The 14,085-nt window shown below is 36.9% G+C and overlaps 1 protein-coding gene across 5 annotated transcripts in view; it reads left to right on the top strand.

The window, feature by feature from the left end:
* Nucleotides 1-14,085, top strand: part of LOC128240540 (cys-loop ligand-gated ion channel-like) — a 177,630-nt gene that overhangs the window by 115,514 nt on the left and 48,031 nt on the right. The gene's annotated exons all lie outside the window — the stretch shown is intronic.

Genomic DNA, 14,085 nt, shown 5'->3' with positions numbered 1-14,085 from the left:
AGTTACAAGCAAGAGAAGTGACCAGCGAGTCAGTAAGTCGGTTGGCATCTGAGTAACAAGCAAGAGTAGTGACCCTCGAGTTATTAAGTCAGTTGGCTATTGGGTAACAAGCAAGAGTGGTGGCCCGTGAGTCATTAAGGTTGGCTACTTATTAACAAGCAAGAGTGGTGACTCGTGAATCATTACGGTTGGCTACTGGGTAACCAGCAAGAGTGGTGGCCCGTGAGTCATTAAGGTTGGCTACTGGGTAACAAGCAAGAGTTGGGCCCGTGAGTCATTAAGGTTGGCTACTTAGTAACAAGCAAGAGTGGTGACTCGTGAATCATTAAGGTTGGCTACTTAGTAACAAGCAAGAGTGGTGACTCGTGAATCATTAAGGTTGGCTACTGGGTAACAAGCAAGAGTGGTGACTCGTGAATCATTAAGGTTGGCTACTTAGTAACAAGCAAGAGTGGTGGCCCGTGAATCATTAAGGTTGGCTATTGGATAACAAGCAAGAGTGGTGACTCGTGAATCATTAAGGTATGCTACTTAGTAACAAGCAAGAGTGGTGGCCCGTGAGTCATTAAGGTTGGCTACTGGGTAACAAGCAAGAGTGGTGGCCCGTGAATCATTAAGGTTGGCTATTGGGTAACAAGCAAGAGTGGTGGCCCGTGAGTCATTAAGGTTGGCTATTGGGTAACAAGCAAGAGTTGTGGCCCGTGAGTCATTAAGGTTGGCTACTTAGTAACAAGCAAGAGTGGTGGCCCGTGAATCATTAAGGTTGGCTACTTAGTAACAAGCAAGAGTGGTGACTCGTGAATCATTAAGGTTGGCTACTGGGTAACAAGCAAGAGTGGTGACTCGTGAATCATTAAGGTTGGCTACTGGGTAACAAGCAAGAGTGGTGACTCGTGAGTAATAAAGTCATTTGGCTACTGGGTAACAACCAAGAGTAGTGACCCGTGAGTCATTAAGGTTGGCTACTGGGTAATAAGCAAAAGTGGTGACCCGCGAGTCATTTTGTCAGTTGGCTACTGGGTTACAAGCAAGAGTAGTGACCCGTGAGTCATTAAGTAGGTTGGCTACTGGGTAACAAGCAAGAGTGGTGACTGGTGAGTAATAAAGTCATTTGGCTACTGGGTAACTAGCAAGAGTAGTGACCCGTGAGTCATTCAGTAGGTTTTTTTACTGGGTTACAAGCAAGAGTGGCGACCCGCGAGTAACAAGCAAGATAAGTGAATCGCGAGTTACAAGCAAGAGTGGTGGCCCGCGAGTCATTAATTAAGTTGACTACTGGGTAACACGCAAGAGTGGCGACCCGCGAGTTACAAGTCAGAGTGGTGACCTGCGAGTCATTAAGTCAGTTTGCTATTGGGTTACAAAAAAAGAGTCGAGACCCGCGAGTTACAAGCAAGAGAAGTGACCCGCGAGTCAGTAAGTCGGTTGGCATCTGAGTAACAAGCAAGAGTGGTGACCCTCGAGTTATTAAGTCAGTTGGCTACTGGGTTACTAGCAAGAGTGGTGACCCGCGAGTCATTAAGTCAGTTGGCTACTGGGTTACAAACAAGAGTGGTGGCCCGCGAGTCATTAAGTCAGTTGGCTTCTGAGTAACAAGCAAGAGTGGTGACCCGCGAGTCATTAAGTCAGTTGGCTACTGGGTAACAAGGAAGAGTGGTGACCCGCGAGTCATTAAGTCAGTTGGCTTCTGAGTAACAAGCAAGAGTGGTGACCCGCGGGTCATTAAGTCAGTTGGCTACTGGGTTACAAACAAGAGTGGTGGCCCGCGAGTCACTAAGTCAGTTGGCTACTTCGTAACAAGGAAGAGTGGTGACCCGCGAGTCATTAAGTCAGTTGGCTTCTGAGTAACAAGGAAGAGTGGTGACTCGCGAGTCATTAAGTCAGTTGGCTACTGGGTAACAAGCAAGAGTGGTGACCCGCGAGTCATTAAGTGAGTTGGCTACTGGGTAACAAGGAAGAGTGGTGACCCGCGAATCATTAAGTCAGTTGGCTACTGGGTAACAAGGAAGAGTGGTGACCCGCGAATCATTAAGTCAGTTTGCTTCTAGGTTAGTTCATGATGTGTTTTATTGCAACTCGATTTTCTCCTGTTGAATGATTTACAACAAAGACTGAGCGTTGTACTAGACAATCCTTTTATGGGCTCAAACACTTGAATAATGAAATTGCACATATAAAGTCTGCCGTTTTCACTGCTGATGTTAGAATATAAAATTAATCCCTTGCCCAATGCCAACTCTGAATTTACTTGCTGGAGGTGTAATTAACATTGCAGGACAGCACAGATATTTCTTTAAAACAGTGTGTGTATATGACTCTTGCCTAGTGTCTAAAACATAATATAATTCATAAAAAATTTGTATAAATTAAATGCATTTTCTCAAGCTATAGACTACTAGTAATAAAGGAAAAATAACATAATTATTATGATGACTCTGACAGTTATTGCTATGATTGTAATGGCATAAATGTCATGCAAAAGTAAAGTGATGTTATAAATATGTTTTATGAATGTGCTTAGTAAGAAATAACATAGAAACATATCAGAACGGTCTGTAAAAACCATCGCCTAACACACTTTGTTTCCCCATGTTGTATTTATTGAGGTGCAAATGTGTCCTCTTTGCCAAAACTTGTTGAGAATTAAAGGAGTAAAACTTTCCTTGTGGTAAAGAACAGAGTGGTGTTTGAAAACAAGGAATATATGGATGTGTGTTTTCACGCTCTGGATGTGGGTGTAGCGAATGGTTGAGGTGTTAATGTGGCAATGAGGATGACCAGATGGAAGATGTTTTAAGATACGAAGTGCTTTATAGATCCATCCTTGGAATTCAGAAGAAGGATTTTACGATTTGACAGCATATCATCTACAGTCCGTTATTTGATAAAATCATATTATTGAGATAAGAGAGTTTTAGTTAAAACTCGATACGAACCAAAGCCATATCTTACATTTTAAGATGAACCACAAAAGGCTGTCAGTATAATGTTTGGACATGAAATGAACACTTTTACTAACATATACAATACACATCAACTAGACCGTCACAATAAATATGACAATGATAAACTGAAAGCGACGCTAGAGGTGCGTGACATCCTCCACACATTGGGCAAAGTAGGTCTTGTTTTATTTTCATACATGTTTCGTTAACCGGTTGGTTTGGAAAATAAGAGTATATTGTAGACGATATCAAAGTTCAAATTCGAGTAGAAAACGGATAGTTCACATATATGGTGTAATAGACATGAAAAACAAGGCGAAAAACTTGTAAATTAACCTGGCAATATGTGCAAACTTACCCCCATTTTTTTTTTCAAAGTTTATGAAAGTTGTGCTAAACAAACGTCGTTTGTAATAGGGCCCTAGTCACTATAACATTTGAATTCGCCTAGCATAAATTTGTAAAATGCACCTGTCAAGTATATAATATATGTTAATTAAACCAAATATTCCCGAAATGATTTAAAACTTTTACAAAAGCATAACTTCGGAAAGCTTTATTACTATAAACAATGGTTACTTTAAGCATATATGTCAGTGTATTTTGGCTCATTTAAGTGCATATCATTTTCAATATATCCAAATTTGTGACTTATTTCACAGACCTAAGAATTGCCAAAAAGGTTATATATAAGATTGACTTGAATAATAAGAACACTAAAATGCAATTTTATTTTGCCGGAACATGTATAAAGGTCAATTACCTAAACTTTAATAACCACTAGTATAACTATTTGAATTTTGTGCAAAGAAACATAAGCATGTTCAAATAGTTAGTAACCGAGTTCCTTCAACTGCAGGCTCGCTCATACCGTCATAAATCACCCTATCAGTGTTATCGTAGGTCAATAAAATATTGTACACTAAATATACGTAGTGCACAAAAAGTACCCCACACGTACCCGTACAAAAAAATATTTCGCCACATCTCTTATAAAACTGATTGGAATGAATCCGACTAAGTGTGAATGATATACGAGACTTGTAGTATACCAGATTTAAGATTCGAGTATGAACCTGGTCTCGAGAAATCGAGAAATCAGACTGTGTCGGGTGAATATAAATTTACTGTTAAGTCTAATAGACTGCAAGGAAACACTTAAGATCATCCTATCTTTGCTGATCGTAAAGGGAAAAGTTCCCCCAAGTGTTGTACCAACTGTTAACGTTTGTATAATGGTGAGGCTGTTTGCGTACTCTTAAGATGTAGGCTTATATACATGGGGTGAATAATTATATACTATATCAAACAACCTTAGTAATTTTGTATTCACGACCTCTTCTCCTCTATCTATTGGATTATAAGTCGTCCGATTGTTGAATTAATGAGCTAATTAGGTCTATCTTTCAATTTTCGTATGATCTAAAGTTAAAAAGAACTTGCACTTTCTCAGTACACCAGCTGGTTCTGGTATGCTTGGGAATGCAATTGTGTTTTGATATACAATCTACTGTTAAGAATGCTAATTGCCTAACATAAAATCGTGTCGAGAAATAATGAAATGTACTAAGTGATTCATTTTGAGTTCAAAGTTCACGTACATACATCAATATGTTCATGAAGTAAGCAAGGATTTTACCTTATGCCCTACATTTTCGCCTTTCGGTTTTGCTGAAGTTGTTAGTTTAATTTCCCCACGTGAACTACTGTTTTGCTGACAAGTCCAAAGCAAAAATGTCAATATCATATTTATGATAAATATATATATATATGGTATTTGTGTTGAACAATTGAACAAATATACTTTTACTTTTATTCACCAATTTAAATGAAACATGGCACAGGTGTCGGTCTATTACTAGATTTTGAGAGTATAGTTTCTTAAAACACTTCGACTTACCTTCTTTACAAAGCTTCTGCCTGATGTTGCACTGTCAAAACATTCTTTTAGAAACAGGTCGAAGTGTTCGAGAAAACTAACCACCGAATCAAAAGCCGGTAATAAAACGAAGGCGGGACACTTTTAACGGCATAGATTGCCCTTTGTTTCATTTAAAACGGTATAGTAAAACGAAAAGTTATATTTGTTTTAAGTCATTATTCGAAGCAAAATTATGCTTTCCGACTTAGCATTTATGACGAAACGTGTCACGTGGCTTAACAGTTAACATACACTGGATATGAATATCCTCGGTATACATATCCAGCATGACTTTGTCCGGTGTACTTCGTAATAAGCATTTAGGTAACTCCTGTGGGGGTGACCGATATAAGACTGTTCATACTCTTGCAAAGTGTATATTAAACGATTGTGATAGCGACGCCTTTTAGTAAATATAGTCAATGTCAGTTGAGTCAATCTGTCTTCGAACTAAATACCTGAAATCTGGAAATACTTATATATATCAATATTTTTTTCTATGTTAAAACATGAACATCACTTTTCTTTCTCAACAGTAAGGAAAGTAGTTCTGATGTCATAATCAACCCTTAAAAATGCAAAGGGTTATGTTATGAAATGGTTGCAATGTCTTTTTCATGGAATATCAATAAAAAGTTAAAAACATTATGATAAATCTTCTTTTTTGTTTTTTTAATCGCCCGTCATTCGACGGAACGGAAAATAGGTGGCGGCGTCCACAAAAGTTGTCCGATCAATAACTTTGGCAGATAATAAGCCGGAAAAACTTTCGGATATTTTTAACATTTATTGGAAAATAAACGACGTTCCAGTAGTTATGGTACTTGAATTTACAAAACTCAAATGATTGACTTTGTCTGCTGTCTACACCAATATCTCGGACAAGTTCGATAACTAACCGGCAATCAGAGAGTGTTGTTCCTTGAATTGACAAAATCATAAAGAATGTTCTGCTCTCTGACTTTTGCAAAAAAGTTGAAAAACACATTTCGTAAGAAAACTTAGTCACAATGTTTATGGGCAAAATACATTGGTCGAGTTCGAAACTAAATGGAAAGTTAAGTTAGTTTAAACTTTATTCAATTTTACAATGATTGTGAAACAAGCTATTACAACTTATATTAATCAGTCTCGTTGGCACGATGTTGCGCGAGAGTATGGTCTTGTGTTGTAGGGGAAACCGGAGTACCCGGAGAAAACCCACTTGTCCGGCTTGGTGACCACAAACCAAACTCACATGCGCCCAGGCCGGGAATTGAACCCGGGTCGCCATGGTGAGAAGCGAGTGCGCTAACCGGACAACCATGAAAGTTTAGTTTTAACCGTTGAATTGCCTTTGGATTTCCAAACTTGGTCAAAATATGTTGTGAACGTGTAGCAATCAAGAGTGAGGATGGCCAATGAATGGCCACACATCAGAGCTCAAAGTGTTTGCTTTATATATCTGGCAAATATACACCGATTATCACTAAACTTGTCTAAATCTGTATGGGCACAATCCTCGATTAATTATGTCGTTATAACCAGTCGCATAGATGTTATTCTTTTGCATGCATGTAATTCCATTGTGTTATTATAGATAACAGAGAACAACGGTGTCCCTTACTTGCTGACAGTGTTTGTAGGTACACATATTTTATTAAAGCTCAATTGCATACCTTACTAGTACTGCCGAGTCAGTGCAGTTTTAAGTTTCCAAATAACAGACTTGACTGTCCTTAAATAAGAACGAGCATATTTTGCGAACGTTGGCGATTTTGTTTATTTCATAAAAATATTCTTCGAAATCGGACGTCTAAAATGCTTTGAAAGGGGTGTAATATTTTCAGCGAATCGAAGGCTATATTAATGACCACAGGGGACTTTTAATAACTAACACACTTGCTGGCAAGGACGAATAAGCTAAACAATAGCAAACTAATTAGTATGGTCGGTATTTCTGCATCATTATTAATCGTTAGAAGGTAGACCACTACTGTCCAAGAATAACACAACCAACCGCTGTAAACATGCTAACGTGTCAACAATACGTTATATGTTTGTAAGGCTTGTCTTTATGTGTTACCATATATGCGATAGTCCACTGACTACAGGCTGCACTTGTATGTCGCACCAACATTTCCTGGCGCCAGAAAATTGCTTACAAACGTCGCGAAATATTTCGTGTTGAGCTGCAATCCTTTTCAAACTTTCACAGATGCTCATGGATCACGTTCTGATGACCGTAAAAAAGGGACTTTGTGGTTGCGTTATTTCGACCAGTATAATGGCCTTTTATTTTATATGTAATAGTTAGACGACATGAAGTGAATTCATAATGATTAAGAATGGACGGAGTGAGCGTAGCGAACGAGTCTTTCTTAATCATTAAGAATTAACTTCATGTCATCTTACTGACTAATACAACCTCATTGGCTGATACATTGTCGACGCAAAATTTGACGCAGGGAATGTGTATCGGATGATTGGCAGAAGGCTGACCTTCAAACACGCGCGAACGTTGAAATTCTTAAAGATGCACTCTTACTCCAAAATAAGATTTACCACAATTAATAATATTGTTTTAATATTAAAAAAAGAATGACTTAATGTCAAAAACAATGGTTCTTATGAAAGAAACCGAGTTTAATTTGTAAAAATGAGCATAAAACACGGTATTTCTACCAAATGAGACTATAGTAGACCGCAGTTAATCTTTTAGCATTCACCAATCATTTAATTTTTTCTCTTTCTGCTTTTAAATACACGGTTACAAGCGTGTTATTAGTAAAACTGGCATTTTCCTTAAATGCATTAAGTAAATAGTTAAATGTTTGTCCGTCAAAATGTATGATTGTTATACATGTGTATGCATTGATTTTGAATAAGAGTGTCACTTTAATGATTAAGTCTACTACCTAATGTGTCCTTATCTGCAATCTCATTGGCTGAAAATGTAGGTTGTATTCTGAGGTATTATGAAACACAATTATTTGACGCACTCCTCTATCATCAGTTGAAGGATTGCCTTCAATAGTACACATATGATCAGGTAGCATTTACAGATGGACGTAATGGAAGGATTTTGTGATGTATTTATTTGGACCATTTCAATGGCCTTTTGTTATTTATTTATTTCAGAGTGTGCCGCGAAAGCGTAATGTGAATCGCAGACCTCAAACACCTATTGGAAAATTTCTTTCAAACATCCACAGGCACCCTGTTTAAATGTCAGTATATAGGATTCCTTCGAACTACTTTTACATTGATTTAAAGAATTCCTTCAAATGTCTACGGATGATCGTGTAAACGGATCAGTGATGCCTTGTGAAAACAAGATACAAGAATATATTTTTAAACGGGTATATGCTAACAAGAAACATACGCTCATTAAAGTATTTTCCGATTTTTGCTATTTTCGGACATGAATCATCCGAATCTCGAGTCTAATACAACCTCCCGGATCAATACGCAGTACTTAATACCCAATTAAGTACATAACCTTCATTAAACTTCGTACTTCGTACATCAATTGATTCACAATTTATTCATATAATTTTATATTGTGAGGCATATTTAATTCAATTGAATTATTTGAAGAACGCTAACAGCACGAGTATAGTAATGGTGCTTAGAATGATATATCACTTCACTCCCAGCGTTGTTTTTCATGAATTACAAAGAAAACACATTTCTATCAAAACCAACCAATCAGTTTGTATTGTAACAGTCAGTGTTGTATAGTAAGCACATGAAAAACATGCTGACAAAGCACAATGGTATGTACAGTAGAAATAAGTGTATGTGTTCGACCATTTGACTCACTATGACAGTTAATAAGTGCTTAATTTTCATTAGAAGACAACGAACTATTAACCTGGCAATATTTCAATAGTAACTCCAAGTTCTTATATTTGTTCTGTTTTCATGACTATCATAGTAACATCACCTCGCCTTAAACACTATCCCCCAGTATCCAGTTGCCTCATTAGTAGGGATGGCAACGAGTAGTAAAATTAATACTCGAGTACTCGGACGATCGTTCGATCGAGTACTCGGGTACTCGATTACTCGGAAAAATTGTGTTCGCAAAGACAATATTGTGTATACATGTATCGTTAATGACGTATATTGTGCGTTGGTCGTATTATTGCTCATTTTCAATTTTAAACCAAACTTTCATTACGTATTTTAAAAAAAAGTGATATAAAAAGAAAACAAATGTTGTTTCAGGCTTTTAATTTGTCATATTCGTTTCATTTTATACAAGTATGCACTGCAGAAATGAACAACAATCAGAATTACAATGAGCGAAAATTAATAGCATACATAAAAATAGTGAACGAAATTCAATACGAAGTTCAGTTGTTTACTCTACAATTTTTTTTTTCAAATTATAGTTTTTCGTACTGTGTAATTGTTGTTTACCTCATTAATATTCATAATTCTTGATTTAAAATATCAACCAACCAATTGTGATAATCATTGCAAAATAGTTAAAATACGCCCATTAAGAAATCAATTCTCGTAACGGTCGATACTCTTTCGCTCGTTAGCGTCCATTGTTTGGTAAAAGGTCTCTGATTGGTATACAATAGAATTGTGTAGGTGAAAGTACCGCTATCAAAACTTCGCTAATTGACATCAGTGCTTATTTGAAATAGGGGTCCTTTGTTGACAGTTTGCAACTATCACAACAACTGTCAACTAATTGATTGAGGTCGATTAGAGGGACCCTAAATTGTCCTCTTGGCAACTAACCAGATCTGATATTTTGTCTGTAAATCGTGTATTTGGTGATTTTTATAGAATTTTTTTTCCCGAGTACTCGAGTAGTGATTTGGTACTCGAGTACACGGACGTTCGATCGAGTACTTGAGTACTCGTTACCATCCCTACTCATTAGTAATAACTTACACGTAGAAATATAGGTGACTTAGGCTATGTATTCAATGTACGTGAAGTTAGCGGCCTAGCGGCGTGAAGTTAGCGGCCAAGCGGCCAAGCGGCCTAGCGGCGTGAAGTTAGCAGCCTAGCGGCGTAAAGTTAGCGGCCTAGCGGCCTAGCGGCCTAATATTTTATCTTATTTCAAAGTACGAATACATGCCTTTTCGTCTTAAACAATGATATATTAACTGTTTTTGTGCACAAAATATAAATTTGAAGCGATTTTCAACATTTTTTTCAAAGTTGATAAAACATTTTTTCCATTTAAAGCATGCAAACATGTCTGCTCTTCTAAAGCAATGATACATTTGCAATTTATATTCACCAATCATCAGTCTGGAGCGATTTTCAACATTTTTTCCAAGAAGTCGATCAAGCGATCCAGCGGCCTAGCGGCCTAGCGGCGTGAAGTTAGCGGCTTAGCGGCCTAATATGGTATCTTATTTCAAAGTACGAATACATGCCTTTTCGTCTTAAACAATGATATATTAACTGTTTTTGTGCACAAAATATAAATTTGAAGCGATTTTCAACATTTTTTTTCAAAGTTGATAAAACATTTTTTCCATTTAAAGCATGCAAACATGTCTGCTCTTCTAAAGCAATGATATATTTACTATTTATATGCACCAATCATCAGTCTGAAGCGATTTAAATGGAAAAATGTTTTTGAAATAAGATTCCATATTAGGCCGCTAGGCCGCTAACTTCACGCTGCTAGGCCGTTAGGCCGCTGGATCGCTTGAACGACTTCTTGGAAAAAATGTTGAAAATCGCTTCAGACTGATGATTGGTCAGATCTTCAGAATCTGCTATTAAGAATGCAAACTGCCTTACATAAAATTGTGTTGAGAATTAATGACATTTACTCGGTGATTTATTTTGGGTTCAAAGTTCACGTACATACATCTATCTGTTTACGAAGTAAGCACGGATTTTACTTTCCGTCCTATTCTTTTTGTGTCGCCTGAAAAGACGACATATAGGGGTTACTTTTGTCGGCGGCGGCGTCGGTGGCGGCGGCGGCGGCGTCCGCGTCCCATTTTCGCTTGTCCGGGGTATATCTCCTAAAATATTAGTGGTATCAACTTGAAATTTCATATGTAGATAGATGTAATTGAGGTCAAGTGCAGTGCACAAGAACTGTTACTCTTGCTTCCATATTTTTAGAGTTATTGCCCTTTGTTATTTTTCATGCTTAAAGTTTTGTCCGGGGCATATCTTGTAGAATATAAGAGTTATCAACTTGAAACTTCATATGTAGATAGATCTCATGGAGGGCAAGTGCAGTGCACAATAACAGTAACACTTGCTTTCTTAGTTTTTAAGTTATCGCCCTTTGTTAATTTTCATGCTTAAAGTTTTGTCCGGGGCATATCTTGAAGAATATAAGAGGTATCAACTTGAAACTTCATAGCTAGATAGATCTCATTGAGGGCAAGTGCAGTGCACAAGAACCGTTACTCTTGCTGTCATATTTTTAGAGTTATTGTCCTTTGTTAATTGTCTTGCTTAGGTTTTGTCCGTGGCATATCTCGTAAACTATAGGAGGTATCAACCTGAAACTTATTTCGTTGGTATATCTGATTGAGGGCAAGTGCAGTGCATAAAAACCGTAACTCTTGCATCTATATGTTTAGAGTTATTGCCCTTTGTTAATGTTCATGCTTAAAGTTTTGTCCGGGGCATATCTTGAAGAATATAAGAGGTATCAACTTGAAACTTCATAGCTAGATAGATCTCATTGAGGGCAAGTGCAGTGCACTAGAACCGTAACTCTTGCTGCCATATTTTTAGTGTTATTGCCCTTTGTTAGTTTTGTCCGGGGCATATCTTGAAGAATATAAGAGGTATCAACTTGAAACTTCATAGCTAGATAGATCTCATTGAGGTCAAGTGCAGTGCACAAGAACCGTTACTCTTGCTGCCATATTTTTATAGAGTTATTGCCCTTTGTTAATTTTCTTGCTTAGGTTTTGTCCGTGGCATATCTCGTAAACTATCAAATGCCACCTACACTTGAAAGTTAAATGGCAACATCATTGTCTATAAATGAATAAAATGCCAATCTAACAGCTATAATGTCGACAGTAAATAATTCGTCAGGCGACACATCCGACTCGCGGAGTTCTAGTTCCCATTAGGTTTTGCCGTAGCTTATAGTTTAATTTCCCCACGTTAACTACTATTTATTATTTAAATGTTTTTTGTATTGTATTATTGCGTTGTGTGTTTTGTAATGGTTTAAGGATTGTGTCTCTAAATAGGACCATCATTAAAGGGACTATTTCATGGTCTGTAAAATGCAATTATTCAGTTTTTCTTTTTAACGAAATAAAGTGTGGAAAATCATAAGGAGTGTTAAAACTAAACTACTGACGGTGGGAACCTTTCAACAAATGTTGGTATATGCTCAAATAGTGTTTGTGAAGCCCGCCATATTTATAAAAGCGTTATTAACGCGATTTAGCAAAAGGCTGTCGCGTGGTTGGTTGATTGATATTATCACGTAATGCTTAAGCTAAGAATGTATTTGTAATTTTACTAAAATTCAAGTGTTTTCCGATGCATTGCGATAAGTGCCTGATTGGTCCTCAAAATTTAGCCAGACTTCTTTCTGGCTTTCGGTGGGCTTATTCACTTACCCGTAAGCTAAGAATGTATTTGTAATTTTACTTAAATTCAAGTGTTTTCCGATGCATTGCGATAAGTGCCTGATTGGTCCTCAAAATTTAGCCAGACTTCTTTCTGGCTTTCGGTGGGCTTATTTGCTAAAACCTTGGTATGAATATCTAAAGAGACCTAGTCTAAAATATAAATATCCAGCATGAGTTTGTCTGGTGCACATTGTAATAATCATTTAGGTAACTCTCTACGAAAACTCCAAGCACTGTGAGCTGTAAAGCAGATCTAGAAATGTGTTGGTGTTATCTTAATATACATCATTTGAAATAAATGTACATTTTGAAAACAGTTGTAAATAATTTCGCTTTGCCAGTGACCGATATAAGACTGTTCAGGTCTTCCGTTCTGTGTATAGATCGATTAAGACAAAGATAGCAACGTCTTTCAGTAAACATAGTAAATATAAGTATTACTACTTCATCAATTGAGTAAATCTGTCTTCAAAATAAATACCTGGGAAATCTGGAAATATCATCAATATTGTTCTAAGTTGAAACATCAACATCAATTCTCTTTTTTGGTTAGACGAAATGTATTTTCTGAAATTATAATCAGTTTGAATCATCTACAAATGCAGTTCAATTTAAGCATGATGCATAACAATCGTAAGCATATAAAATGTAAAGGGTTAGGTTGTAAAAAGGGTTCACTGTTTATCTCATTGTATATTTAGAAAAAAACTTCCTTTTTATCTTTTTTATCGCCCGTCCTCAGACGGAACGAAAATGCGGGTGGCTATGGGCGGCGTCTACAAAAGTTGTCCAATCAATAACGTACGCATATAACTAGCCGCAAATTATACCGAATATTTTAAACAAGCAAAAGGAAAGTAAAAGTAGCTCCAGAGTTATGGTACTTGATTTGTAAATAATAATACAATATAATCGACTTTGTCTGCTTTCTTCAACAACATCTCGGACATGTTCAATGACTTACCGGACAGTCATAGTCAACCAATAGGGTTGATCCTTGAATTGATAAAATCATAAAGCATTGCTTGCTCTCGGAAATTGGCGAATACACTTATCGTTAGCAAATTTGGTCATACTGTTTATTGGCGAAAGATTATGGTCAAGTTCGTAACTAGACGAAAATGCCCACACTATTTAACCGTTGAATTGCCTTTGAATTTCCAAATTTGGTAACAATGTTTCAGGTCGAAATATTTTTTAAATGTCCAAAGCAATCCAGAATAATGGCTCACGAATTGCCAGATAAAGAACAGAACTGACTTTCATCACTAACTCGTTGTCCCTTACTTGCTGACAGTATTTAAAGATACATATACTGAATTTAAGTTCGATCACAATCCATACTTGTACCAACCGAGTCAGTTATTTATTTCCAAATAATTTAGGCTTGACTGCTGTTTTCTTCATAAAACTCATCTGAAAATGAGCCGCTTAAAAAATATGTATTTGTTTTGAAGAGAGTGTAGTATTTTTGGCTAATCGAAGGCTACAGCAGACTTTTAATGACTAACACACTCGCTGACAAGGATAAATGTGCTAAACAATAGCAAAAACTAATCAGCAAAATATAATGGTCGGTATTTCTGCATCATAATACTCAGTATATCGTTAGTCCAAGAATTACACAACCAGCCGT

This window comes from Mya arenaria, chromosome 7 (assembly GCF_026914265.1).
Source record: "Mya arenaria isolate MELC-2E11 chromosome 7, ASM2691426v1".
Taxonomy (NCBI): domain Eukaryota; kingdom Metazoa; phylum Mollusca; class Bivalvia; order Myida; family Myidae; genus Mya; species Mya arenaria.
Note: the sequence above shows the minus strand (reverse complement) of the source record. Positions and strands in the feature narration are given on the sequence as shown.